Genomic DNA, 14354 nt, shown 5'->3' with positions numbered 1-14354 from the left:
CCTGAGCGTCCTCAGGCCTGTCTTCTCATTTCATCGCTTTTACATCCCCGAGATCCAGCTCTCCAGGCCTGAGCCCCAGAGCCTGGGGGAGAGGGGCTGTGAGCAGGGCTGGGGTCTCAGGCCTGTCTTCTCATTTCATTGCTTTTACATCCCCGAGATCCAGCTCTCTAGGCCTGAGCCCCAGGGCCTGGGGGAGAGGGGCTGTGAGCAGGGCTGGGAAGGGTCCAGGGCCCATGGGCACCTGGGCTGGGGCCAGGACCAGGCTGCAGCCCTGGGCTTCCCAGCCCTGGCTCTACCCAGGAGGGAGTGAGCAGGGAGAGGGAAGGGGGCCCCGGTGAGCAGGGAGCATGTCCTTGCAGGCAGCCCAGAGCCGCAGAGGAGAACCAAGAATGACTGGGTCTCAGTCCAGCCCTAATCCCTCTGCACGCACTTGCTTCCCTAAGGATTTTCCCTTTAATTTTCCCAGCTCGAGACAATACATGGAGCATTTGGGGGAGGGTGAGAATGGGTGAATGGGAGGCCCAGGAGGCTTGCCATGTGAAAAGACAAACAAATGGACAGACACGTTTTTGACATGCCCCTCCCCCCAGGAAGAAGCCAGGAATACCGGCCTTCTGACTGTAGGACCAGCAGGGCCCCTGACCGGCCAGCTGTGTGATCAAAAGGTTTTCGCTGACTATCTCTGCTAGTTTATTTTACTGTTCACATGCTCTCAGAATAGGAGACCCCAAAGACAGGAAGGAACTGCATGTGCCTGGCACAGGAAATCTCGTATTGGTGAGTGTAATTAGTGTGGTGGGGTGGACAGTCGCAGTGGCGGTCACAGTGGTGGAGGCCATGGTGGGCGTGATGACGGCGGCAGTGTGGTAGTGATGGGTGGTCATGGTCATGGAAACCTGGAACTCATGATGGGAGTGGGGTGGAGGCTGAGGGGTGGGCATTGTCACCTGATACACCTGGGTCCCAGCCCAGCCCCAGCTCCTCCAGCAGTCACTTGGGTGAGCCTTTCTGAGCCTCACTTGCCTCATCTGGAAAATGGGAATAATAAGAGCTCTTGGGGAGTTCAGCGCTCCCTGGGGTGGGCACTGACTCCCTGAGTTCTGCTGCATCTTTGGGGTTCTTTGGTCCCTCCATCTGCCCTGGCTCCTCCTCTTCTGCCCACAGACTTCCTCTAGTCGTTTCACCAGCTTTTCCCTTAATCACCATTCAATTCCTTCCTTCGGAGCCCCACACATTCTAAAAAAGAAGTTTGTACACACTGCCTCTGCTTCCTGGCCTCCCACTCGCTCCCTAACCCCTTCTCAGTAGCCTCGGGTTCCCGAAACCCTACGGAAACTGCTCTCAAAGGCAGCAGAGGCCTCCCCCACAGCGCAGCCTCAACCTCTCGGGAGAAATTGGCCCTATGATCCTCAAGTCTTCAAGAGAGCCTCTTCGAGGGCCTTCAAGTCCTGCATGTCCCACCTCCCCACCATCTCATGCTGCCTCCCTCTGCCCCCAAAGATCAGCGCTCTGATGCCTCCTCCTCACTCTGCACTCTCCACCGGGGTCACGTATCTGCCCCGGTTCCGAGTCCAGTCTGCTCAAATAGCTCCCAAATCCATTTCTCTGGTTTATCAGATCGCCCGCTAGAACCCACTCTGACCACTGACTGACCTCCCGCGCTGGCCTCCCTCCAGCCTGTTCGGCACTGGCCCTCAAGTCAGCGCCGCACTCACGCGCTCCCAGATCTACATGCTCTCTCCCCTCCCTCTCCCCCCAGACGCCTCATCCCTTTGTACAAACTTCCACCAGTCCTGTCAATTTCTCCGGGTCACGGTTCTTTAGAAATGAACACAGAATTTAATTTTATTTTCAAAACACAGACACTTTGCTCCTTTAACATTTATTATCCCGATTAACCCTCGTTGGTATTAAAGCCAATAAATATATAAATCTTGGATCCTTTCTTTTAACTTAGAAAAATAAACTCTGTTATGACAACTCATAACATGTTAATCGGTGTTATGTAAACTGTTGGTTTTAAAAAGAAAACACCCTTTTAACGCCGGTGCAAATGTCTCGGAAGCTTCCTACACTTCATTTGCTTGCTTTCAGAAACAGCATCTAGGTTTCTGATTCGCCTTCGTCCCGAAGGCAGCTCGAAAAACTATACATTAAAAAAATGAAAACCAAACAAAAAAAAAAACTGTTTGAAGATCTGAGTGCTAATAAGAGGAATAAGGTAGTGGGGGAAGTACTGGGCTACATGTGGAGAGGACTGGGAGCCTGCCTTCAGAAATGCTTTCCTTTGGGAAAAGGAGGAAGCAACTGAGGCCCGAAGGTTGCTCAGAGAAGATGGTCTCCTGGGGATAAGAGACAAGGCCTCTCAAGAGGAATGTTTGGGGAACCCTCTTGCTTTGGGCTGGACCCCAAGGAGCTGCACCCGATGAACCGGAAGTAGGCAGGCTCTCCCAAGGGCTGCAGCTCAGCCTTGACTCAGCTCAATTCCTGAAACTGGATTAAGGTGACTCTGTTGCCAGTGCTGTCAGGCTCCTGTAAATCCTCTCTGCAAGAGGTTATCATCCTGGTGGTAGATGTTTGCAACTACAATGTTCAGGGCACATACACATACAACCTGGCAAAGAACAAAGCTCCCTCAAAAGCCCAGGAGTACAAAAAATCAGGCACATGACGAGACAAGACAATGTGAACAAATATGTAAGATAACATCCTCTCTAGATGTTGGAGTTATGCATGCAGATTTTAAAAGTTTTAAAATACAATGTTTATTCGCATGACAGAGGCGATAAAAGACATGATTAAAACATTTAGCAGAGAATTAAAACTACATTTTTTTCTAAATGGAAATTCTAGAACTAAAAATTATAATTTCTGATACTAAGAATTCAGAGGATAGGTTTAAGGGCATATTGCACAAAGCTGAACAAAGAATTAGTTAATTAGAAGCGAGATGAGAAAAAATATCCAGAACAAAGCATGGAAGGGTAAATGGATGGAAAATATAAAAGAGAGTTGAAGAGACCAGAGGAAATAGTAGAAAGTTTAAGAGAATGGGGCAGAAGCAATATATAAAGGGATAATGGCTGAGAACTTTCAAAAACTGTTGAAAGACATCAATAGTAAGTCCCAAGAATCTAAGTCAGGCTAAGTAAAAGGAATCTACACATAGGCCTATCAGAGTAAAACTAACGAGTACATATTTCTGTTAGAGTAAAACTAAAAGCTGAAAATCAAAGATAAGAAGACCTTAAGAACAGAGAAAAACACAGGTTGACTTCAAAGGGGGCAACAATTAGATACACAACTGATTTCTTAATGAAAACAATGAAAGTCAGAACACATGGAATTCTTCAGAGGACTGAAAGGAGATAATGCCAGCTTATTCAATACCGAGGAAAAATGATTCAAGAGTGAAGATGAGATAAATACATTTTAAGACTAATAAAAACTGAGAAAATTGATCACCAGCAGACTCACATTAATAGGATTCTTTTCAGGCATAAAGACTTTATCCCAAAGGAAAGGTCAGAGATGCAGGAAGGAATGAAGACCAACAAAATGGTAAACATATAGATAAAATAAAATGATATTGGCTGTATAAAAAAATAATAATAACATTATAGTGTTTGGGGGAAGTTAAGGCGTGAAGGTCCCTACCTACATTTGGAGGAAAGAGACTGAAAGAATTGATTAGTATTAGGATTTGTTAAGAATTCATGCTGTAATCTCTAGGTAGCTACCAAATAATTGTAAAGGAGTAATTTCCAAATTAATAGAGAAGGATAACTAAATAAGATAATCCTAACAGGAGGCAAAGAAAAGAGAAAAATAGAAACATACAATAAGCAAAACATATAATAAACACTTGTAGTGAGATGATAGCTATAAACCCAAATATAAAAATAATTGTATATGTAAAATGACTCCATTTTCTCATTCATAGGCAAAGATTTTCAGCTTAAAATTTTTTAAAAATTGATTTTTATAGAGAAAGGGAGAGAAGGAGAGAGAAACACTGATGTGAAAGTGAAACATTGATTGGTTGCCTCTTACACACCCCCTACTGGTGATCAAGCCCACATCCGGGCATGTGCCCTGACCTGGAATTGAACCGGCAACCTTTTGGTGCATGGGATGATGCCCAACCAACTTAGCCACACTGGCCAGGGCTATTTTCAGCTTTTCAGACTTGTTTGGATAAGAACCCAAATTCAACTATACACTGTTTACATAGATGTACCTGAAATATAGAGACAAAGAAAAAGGTTGAGAAAAAATATAACACACAACACTAACTAAAGCAAAAAGCTAGTGTAGCTATCTATAATAATGAAAGCATAATATGCTAATGGCCTTCCTCATGAAGCCGGGGCTGTGAGGGAAGCCTGGTCCTGGGTGCCAGGGGGAAGCCGGTGCCGGCAGCTGGGGGAAGGAAGACCTAACTCTTGTATGAATTTCGTGCATCGGGCCTCTAGTATTAAAATTAAACTAGATTTTAAAGCAGTACCAGTTATAAAGGGAGATACTTCATAAGGATATAAAGTTTACTTCACTAGGAAGACACAATAATTCTACATTTGTATGTACCTGATAAATTGGCATCAAAATTGACAAAGCCATATTATTGTGCTGTAGATTCCTTCTCCACTTTCCTGGGGTCACAGAAGCTAGGCATTTTGCTCTCTCTCAGAAACATCTTATCTGGCTCACGTATGGAGTTATTTTTAGGCAAGAAGCCAACGTGGCTAACTCACTCCACTTTTATGTAAAGAATGTGTGTTCCAAACACTACTGATGCCTGGTCCCATTTTATAGGTACTCACTGTTTTTCTATATGGCAATTTGGTAGCTTCCAACTGCAAGCTCCTGAGGCTTTTTCTGGCTGCAGAGCCTGCTCCTACATGTGGGCCAGAGAGTTAATATTCCCGGGAGTCAATGCATAAATACCTCAACTCTATTGCTTTTCAAGGATTCGCTCAGGCATATGTTTTCTCTAGTGTCTCCCAGACATCTCCAGCAAGATTGATCTCCAGTTACCTACAGGGGTAACTGGCTTCATATAATATATTAGAGGCCCGGTGCACAAAATTTGTGCAGGGGTGGGGTGGGGTCCCTCAGCCCGGCCTGCACCCTCTCCAAACCAGGACCCCTCAGGGGATGTCTGACTGCCAGTTTAGGCCCAATCCCACAGGCAGTCAGACATCCCTCTTGCAATCTGGGACTGCTGGCTCCTAACCACTCACCTGCCTGCCCACCTGATCACACCTAACTGCTCACCTGCCTGCCTGATTGCCCCTAACTGCCTCTGCCTCAGCCCCCACACCCAGGACCCAGGCTTCCCTCCTTCGGCCGGCCCCAGGTAACTGGGACCCGGGCTTCCCTCCCTTTGGCCGGTACCCTCTGCCCAGCTTGCCCCCTCTCACAGTCTGGGAGCCCTCAGGGGATATCCTGCTGATGACTCCCCACAGGGAGCAGGCCTAAGCCGCGGTCTGGCCTCCCTCTGCGGGTGGAGACTGGGCCGATCAGGGGAAGGCGCAGCCCCCATCACCCTGCCACTGCTGCTCCCTCTGGCCCATCACCCCGCCACTGCTGCTGCCTCTGGCCCATCACCCCAGCCACTGCTGCTCCCTCTGGCCTCCCTCTGAGGGAGGCAAACGGGTGATCAGGGTGAGGTGCTGTTCCTATCACTCCGCTACTGCTGCCACTGCCAGCCTCCACAGCAGCCTGCCCTTGGCCCTCGCAGCTGCTGCCATGGCTGCCTGCCTTTGGCCCTTGCAGCCACTGCGGCTTTGTCTGGAAGGACACCTGGTCTAATTAGCATATTACCCTTTTATTAGTATAGATGTTTTTGGCTACCTTCTCTTTCCCATATGATCTCCCCACGCCCCTAATATTATTCCTTAATATTCCAAATAAACTAGATTCAAACCCTTTTCTCAGGTCTCCTTCCAGGGGAATTCAAACAAGATAATATCCTTGGTTGAGAACCTCACTGATCCCCACAATGTGGCTTGGCTGTGCGATGGTCTCCTTTCCCTCACCCCATCCCCTTGACGTTGTTACTATCCTTGACCTCATCTGTGTTTTTCACCTGGACTGTTCTGATAGCAGGTTACTGCCCCATAATTTCCTCCCATTGCTTCTCCACAGGCAGCCCTAGTAACCCTCCTATTAAGCACAGAGGTCATCACTGCACACCTTCTACTCTGATAGCGCCGGTGGCCGCCGCTGCCCGCAGCATAAAATCTCATCTGTTAGTGGATTTTGAGAACAGATGACGTTGAATTCCTCAGGAGCGAGAACTCCTGGGTCCCACTCATTGGATTGCCTAGAAAACAAACTTGCTGTGTAATTTGGGGCCAGTTCTTTATCCTCCCTGGATCTCAGTTACTACAATTGCACAGTAAATACTGTTGACTAGAATCAGTGTTTCTCCAGGGAAGGAAGGGATGCGATTCTAAAATGTGTGGACTGTCTTGTGCATTGTGGGACCTTTAGCATCTCCAGCCCTAGCACCCAATGCCAGAGCACCTCTAATCAATGAGAGATGTAACATTTTCAAACACGCTGGGAGCATCTCCACCAGACTGGGCGATTCCTCAGGATCTCCCAGCTCAGAGATTCTTGGAACCCTCTGCTGGGTGTGTAGGGACCCTGGTGGCCCAGAACCATGCACCAGTATAGGCCTGGCCAGTGGGTCAATGATGGGAAAAATCTGGGCCCAAACTGGAGGCAATGCCCAGTCTGCGTCCTGGCACCTGAGGACAGAATCAGTGTCCAGTGTCCCAGCTTTCAAGGGGGCACCGAATCCCTTGCCGGGACACAGTGGGCGTAGGACTACCCCCCCACTCTGGCAGCCACCACCTGAGATCCAAAGACTCCAGACACCACAGCAAGGGCACTGGGAGAGTCTCAGGGGTTCAGGCTGCCCTTCTGAGGTCAAGAGCAGGCCTCTGTTTGGGGGAAGGCGGAGCCTCTACCTCACGGGGTGGCTGTGTGCATGAGGTCCTGTGACGATACCTGGCACCGTCCTCTCCGGCCGTCCTCCTCCCTTGACCTCTACCCAGCCTGCATCACTTGCTGGAGGTCAGTCGACTCATCTCAATGCAGAGCAGCCTCCCCTCGACCCAGTTGGATAAATATTGACAAATTCTTCTCCTTCCAAGTTCCTCCTTTATCCGTCACGGAAGCTCTGACATCTCACACCAGATGGACTATGGTTCCAGAACACGTACAGGACGGGGTGGTCTCCTTCCAGCCCCCGAGATGCTTGTTGCATGGCTGACTCCATTCATCGACGAATAAAACGATTGATTCCCTGAACCTCCTGAAAACTCGCCCTGAGCTCTCAACGTTGAGCCACACAGGGCCCCGGCCACTAACCACCCCTGAGAACAGGCTGCTCGCGGTTGTCTCGGCCTCCCTGGCCATCTTTTCTCTCTCATGACAGCCACCTTTCTTTGCCCCGCCCCACCCACCCCACCATCCAGTCTACAACCAGGTATGTCGGCCACCTCCCCCAGCAGGAGGGCTGTCATAACCATTCTGCTGCCTATAACCACTGCCCCCATGCCTGGCGGGCAGTGTCCAGCCCCCTCCTGCTCCCCAGGTCACAGCTGTTCCCCATTCACCCCACCCAGCCACCTATGATGGCCTGAATAAGAAAACTGACTTTGTAAATGTATTATTCTAGCTCTGTTGATAGCCTGGGATGCATCTCAAGCCCCAGTCCTTGCCCTGCCAGCTCCAGTGGCCCCCAGCCATTGAGTCCTGTTATGGGTGGCCCACTCCTCCCCGGAAACATCACCTGCCATCTGGACTCCTGTCCATCAGGCAGACTGAACCGCCTGAGACCGGGAGGCCAGCCAGAGCCAGCCTCTTGGAATCTGCTCACCCTTGGGTGAACCGATAAAATCACATTTTTGAACTTTGCACAGCAAGGACCAAGTTGGGGTCGCCACCAAGCACCTACCACGTTCTGAGTGCTGTTATGTGCCCAGCACGGCTCTCAGCAATGCAGACCTATTAACTCACTCAGTCCTCATACCAACCATTGTCAGTCCCATTTTACAGATGGGGAAATAGAGGCACGGAGAGGCAGAGTAACTTGCCAGTGGTCTCACAGCTGATAACTGGCAAATCAGGATTCAAATCTAGGCATGCTGGCTCCAGAAGTCTGGCGAGGGGCTGCCTGAAGCAGATTGTCACCCTCCTCCCCCCAGAGTTAAGGACCCGCTGCATTTGGGCCCCCAAAGTCTGCAGTCAACTTCTGGCCACACCCCCATTAGCTATGTGACCTGGAACACATCGCTTGCTCTCTGAATCCCCGTTTTCTCCCTGGTTGAATGAGAGGGTTGAACCGCATGATCCCAAGCTCGGTTCCAGCGTTGACATTTCCAGAGACTTCATCAGGCTAAAATAAGCAGCGAGAGGGGCGCTGTGGTTGGAAAAGGGCAGCCTGGGACGTGCGTGCGTGGAGGCCGGGAGGCTCTCCGTGGCGGCGAGGGGGCGGTGGGCTAATTATGAGTGCCTGCTCGGCTGGGGGCCACTTTCTCCCTCGTGCCCACAGCTGGCTGTGAGTCATGGACGCGTCATCGGCCGCAGCGGGGCTGCTGGAGACAGGCTGGCCCCAAGCGTGGACAGAAGACAAGTCCAACCTGGTCCCAGCCTTAGGGCCCCCGGGGGCTGCGTGCTCTTCCCAGCCCCCGTCTAGTCCCCAGGAAGGCGTTCCATTTCCGTTTTCCTGAGCAGAACACCCTTTCTCCCTCCCCTCTGCCACTCCTGGCCCCTGAGGGCTCACCTCACACGCTGGGCACCTCCTGGATGCCAGGTTTGGGGGTGGGGGTGGGGATAGAGGCGGGTTAAGACACAATCCCCGCTTTCAGGAAGCTCATGAGGACGGGAAGAATGGGGGGTCCCGAGCCAGGGCACTTGCTGCCTGCTCATCCCCAGCCTCTGCAGACCAAGCCATGGCCAAGCTCCTCCTTCCCAGCCTCAACCTGAAGAGAAAATGCTCAGAGAGGCATGGACCTCAGGACAGACTTATGCTGAGGGGGCTACCCTCTGGGAAAGTGGCCCAAAGGCGGTTCCGAAAGTGAGCCCTTTGGGAAGCTGGGAGGCCGGAAAAGGCTTCCCTGAGGAAGTGGCGCTTTCGCTGACATGAAGACATAGCTAGTTGAGGAGGAGCAGGAAACTCAGCCGTGGGGAACACACAGAGGCCACGGCTAGCGTGTGGGACTCCCAGGTGCCTAAACATCCTTGTGGCCGTTCCTCATCTAAGGGGGTTTCTGGACCCCTCCCCATCCTATCAGTCTCTTTGTCCTTGTCCCCTTCAGAGGGAGACAGACCCCCCAGGTCTGGACCCAGTGCTCCTGGAAGGCCTGGCCAGCTCCAAGCCTGGGGGCTACCCTCTCTCTCTGCCCAAATCTGCACGGTTGTTGCTCTATGAGGAACAAGTCCCTTTCCAGGAACGTGCAACCAGAGCTTACAGGTGACCTCCCCTCCTGTGTCTGAACCGATGAGGGTCATTTCCCTTGTGCTGCCTGTTCACGCCAGCCCTGCAGGATCTGTTCCGAGTCTGGATTCTGCTGTTGGCTGCAATGCCCAAGGCTGCACTCCCTGTGCAAGGAGCCCAGCCACCCCAACGTGTCCTGCCTGCTTATCCTGGACAAGGACAAAGGGCCAGCAGGTCAGGCCTCATGGCATATGGTGGGGGCAAGGGGCTGGAGAGCCTGGGAGGCGGCTATAGAGGGGCGCCTGCTGGGGCTCTAGAAAGAGGTGCCTAAGGCCTGAGGCCTGAGCTACACTGGGCGCATGCTGCTCTGTGGTCTCTGACCCCTGTCCTGTGCCTCTCCCAGCCCCTGTCAGCACAGATAGCGAGGTGGGGCCAGCTGCATGTGTCATGTGTGTTTGTACATGTGTGGTCTGCACATGTCTGTGTGTGTAGCATGTGTGCTATGTGGATGGTCCCACCAGGCCTTGCTGTTGGCTGGTGCCCACATTTTGCCCTGAGTCACCTCTTCACTCAGGAGTGGCAAAGTCACCAGACCCTGTAGGAGGCCCCAGCTGACCTGCCTTGCCTACCAGCCACACTAGGTGGCCCTGTCTGCCCTCCTGCCCGCCTACCTGCCTGGAGGGTCCTCACACACCATCCCAGCCCTGCAGGGAGCGGACCGGCAGCCAGGCAGGACACCTCCTCAGCCCTTGACTTCTGCCCACAGGTCTCCCGGCTACTGGTGCCACCACCCCACCAGGCACCCCCCCCTTCCCATCCCTTTCCGTCCCCCCTCCTCATCCTTTCAGACGAGGCCCTCCCTGACCCTCCCCTGTGCTCTCACAGACTGTGGGATCCAAGAGGGCAGGGCCCCCAGGGGGTTTATTGGTGTTTCCGAGGCTAAAATTCAATACGTCTTATTAAGTGAATGAAACAATAACCGCTGTGGGCGCCACACTTCTTATCTGCGGAATGAAAATAATACTCTGTGACAACCGGATGCTAAGAGGGCCTTGGGGGAGGATGCAAGAGCGCTTCCTATCGCTGTGCTGGACATACAACAGATGCTCCAGAAACATTCTCGCTCCCCTGCCCTTGCGTGTGGACGAATACACGCTCCTCTCTGTTGAAAAATACTGTACATTTTTGGAGTCCTTTGGCCCCCAAGCAGGACTGGCTTCTTGTAGCTCCGGTCTCCGCCCAAATGCTACCTCCTCACAAAGACATTTTTTGACAATCCCATCTAAGATAGCCCACCCACCCCAACAACCTCCACTCTCAGAATTGTCTTATCACAGACTGAGCTGTATTCTTTCTTCCTTGCTCATCTGTCTTTCCCTCCAGAAAGCCAACGCCATGAGGGCAGGGACCGAGGCTGACTCCATCTCTGGGGCCCATGTCCAGAGCTGCCATCCAGGAGCTCCCAGGGCCACGGCTGTGACGTCTCTAGGGCACAAATTCCGAGTGTGTGTGTGTTTGGGTAGAGGATGGTGAGGTAGCTCTCTCCTCCCCCCCCCATTGTACTCATTGTACATCTCTGGGAGGTGACGACATGGAAGACTCCTGCGCTCCCACCCGTGTTCCCCGAGGGAATTGGGAACAATGGGCTCTGCGGGGGCAGCACCTTTTTGCCTGGTGACCCCTGCCCAGTCTCAGCAGGGTTACCCAGTGCTGACAGGACTCCCTCTACCAGTTCAAGCCCCCCCCCCCCACTGTTACCCCTCAGCCCTGCCCTGTGCCCTAGACTTGGGTGGTCCACAATCATGCTCCATTCTCAGAGCTGTCAGCACCCCCAGTTCTAGAGCTCCCAGCGCTGGCAGGGCCCCAGAATGTCTGCACAGGGAAGGATTGCAGGGTTCTGAGGTTTGTGAAGTATGCACTGCAGTGTGCCCTGGAGCTGCGCTGTGTGTACGTGTGTGTGTGTGCACACATATGTGAGCATACATGTGTGAGCATGTCCAGTGAACTAAATAAGGGGGCTCTGGGCCACCCCTCATATTTGGAGCATAGAACCCAAAGTTTTTCTGTTACCAGTGGAGATGCCACATAAGTTACTATGTAAACAAAGGAGCCATTCGTTTTTTAAAAGGTTTGAAAACCACTACTAGTACATATGGGGAAACTGAGGTTCAGGGGAGCAAACGACTTCTCAAAGTCACAGCAAGGTCAGGAGCAGGGCTGGTACCAGCCCAGGCCACCTGGCTCACAGGCGGATGTTTTTGCCAAGCCGCGGCTGAAATGTCCCTCTCAGGAGGTGGCAGGTGGGGGCGGAGTGCCAGGATGGCCCCATCAGAGCAGCAGGTTAAGGTCACAGCCTCCCGCCCTGTTCCCCCTGCAGTGCCGGAGAGAATGCTGCATTGGGAAGGTTGCTGAGCTCTTAACTGGAGGCTTGAGGTTTTGGAGTGGGAAGGGCAGGATGAGGGAGGAAGAGTGGGGCACTCATACCCCTGCCCCAACTACAGGAGCAAATGCCCTGCAGCCAGTTTGATGGCTTTTACATTCCTCCCTGGCCACCCTGGCAGTTCTCGCCGGAAGCAGGGCTCCACAGGCACTCCCCCACTGCAGCCCCTGTCCCACCGGGAGCAGAGAGAGCTGGTGTCCAGGCACAGACAGGGCTGGGGGACTCTGGTGTAGAAAGGCTGTGAAGAAGGGGGTTGGTACTTCTGTCTCAGGGGTCCTGTGGACATCCCACCCCAGACAAAAATGACAAAAATGAGTAGGGGGCTCTGTGGCACTCACGGTGTTTCCCAGAGTGTCCAGTGGGGCATCTGGGAAAATGCTACTGTATGAATGGATGTGCCCATCTCCTCCCAACCCCCCCATAGTCACCACCCCTCCTCCCCATAGCCCTGTCCTTTGGGGACTGCAGGACTGAGTTATTCTTAGGAGCATTCATTCATCAAAGCATGACAAACAGTGTCCTGGGAGGAATGCCTGGTCATCAAGAGGAGCCAGAGAAGTGGGGTGGGGAGAATCCTGTGCCTCAGGGGAGCCCCAGCCTGAGGGGGAGACACAGTCCTGCCCCCAAAGCTCCCTGGGATGGAGGCTACTCCCCCCACACTCCCACTTCCTCAGCTCTCAGTGAGATCTCAGTCTGAAGGGAGAATTCCAGTATCTTGCCCTCAAGGAACCTCTGGTCTGAGGACAGAAGACAAGCTGTCACCCTGCTGGAGAAGACATGGTGCATACCCCAGATACAGATGGAAACTCAAGATGACAAAGAGGGTACCAGGGGGGCATCCAGAAGCACGTGCAGCCACCACTGCCGCTGAAGAGAGGCTCCCGGGAATACTCACTGCGGCATCGTTTACTGAGAACATGCAACCGTGCCAAAGGGCGGCAGTGGTGCAGTCCGAGGCCCCAGCCACGAGGAAAAGGGCACAAGCACAGGCCGAGTGGGCTGTCCTAAATCAGGGGTTTTAAATCCCAACGCCTTTGGGGACTAGCCTGGCCTCTCTGACCTTTCCAACAAGGAGGCAGCCGGAAAGCCTGCACTGCCTGTAGTTCTCTCACCTTCAATAGGAAACCGCACATTCACTGCAGGCCAAACCTCCCTGAAGATTAAACGTGGCCAAGGCCACAAATGTGCAACCCCCTGGACCTGAGGAAAGTTTCTGAGAAAGGAGAGGGCTGAGCCTGGTTTGGATAAAGAAGCTGACGGTGAAGTTGCTCCCCCTGAGCCCCCGCCACTGTCTTCAGGGCCTCTAGGAGCTCCCTGTGAGCATCAGGCCACCGCTGGTCCGCTGCCCAGGGCTTCAGGTCTCTGAGGGGGCTACCACTTTCCCCTGCCAGGGGAAGGAGCCTTTGGGACAGTCACAAAACCACCTCGAAGTGAGCTGACCCGGAAGTTCTGGCTGGGTGGCCTTCCCTCGAAGGCTTTTCTGTGCCTCCTGTGCAAAATGGAGACACTGTTGCCCTCCCCACCCATCCCCCTGACAGTTAACTTTCCAATAGGCCTCAGTGTTCATGTCAACGAAATGGGTCCGTGCTCCCTTCCCACTCTCCCAGATCCTTCCAGCAGAATTCCCGACAACTGTAGGCTTATGGGAGGGGAGAGGGCGGCTGCCACACCTTTAGGCCCCGGGTCTGTCTCCCTGAGTCGCACATCTCAATCACCCGCCCTAGTGGGGACCAGGGGGCAGTCCCGGAGGCCGGCAGGAGGCGGTGGCTGGTGAAACTGCTGCGAGGGCTCCTGGGCCCGGGGACAGTTCCGGGACCAGGGAGGGCGGCCTAATTGCCGCGCGCTGGCCCGGGATGAGAGTGGCGGTGGGTAATTAGAGCGCATTAGCCGTGCCCCTGCGACCCTGTCATTTCTCCCCGCGCTGTGCTGGGGTGTGCGGCAGGAGGTGAAGCGACGCGGCTCGGCTCGGAGTCAGACTCTGGGAAGGCCGGGTGGGGACCGAGGGGGCGGCAGAGGCTGCGAGGGAGGGATTCCCGTCGAGGAGGCGCCAGCGCCTTTCCGTGGCGTGGAGCCACCTGTCCTGGGACTCCCCGCCAAATCCCCACTTCCACGGGCGGAGGGGGCGTGGCCAGAAGGGGCGTGGCCCGTGCCTGCTCCCGCCTCCAGGGGGCGCTCCGGCGCCCAGCGGGTCTCCCCGGGCCTGGAGTCTGGTCCCCCCGGCCCCCAGCCGCGTGGCCTACTCCCTGGCGCGCAGGTGGACTGAGCGGTACAGACACAACGCGCGGGGCAGAGCGCCCCTCCCCGACCCCGGCAGAGACCCGCAGCAGACCTAGGCCAGCCTTCGGGGAAGAAGGCAGGGACATCAGGAGGGAGGGGACGCCTGTCCTCACCGAGTCCTGAAATCAGTGCTGGAGGAGCAGGGAGGAGCCTGCAGGGGCCGAGGCGGGGGTGGGGGTGGGG

This window comes from Myotis davidii, unplaced genomic scaffold (assembly GCF_000327345.1).
Source record: "Myotis davidii unplaced genomic scaffold, ASM32734v1 scaffold167, whole genome shotgun sequence".
Taxonomy (NCBI): domain Eukaryota; kingdom Metazoa; phylum Chordata; class Mammalia; order Chiroptera; family Vespertilionidae; genus Myotis; species Myotis davidii.
The sequence above is the reverse complement of the archived record's forward strand: the minus strand, read 5'-3'. Positions refer to the sequence as shown.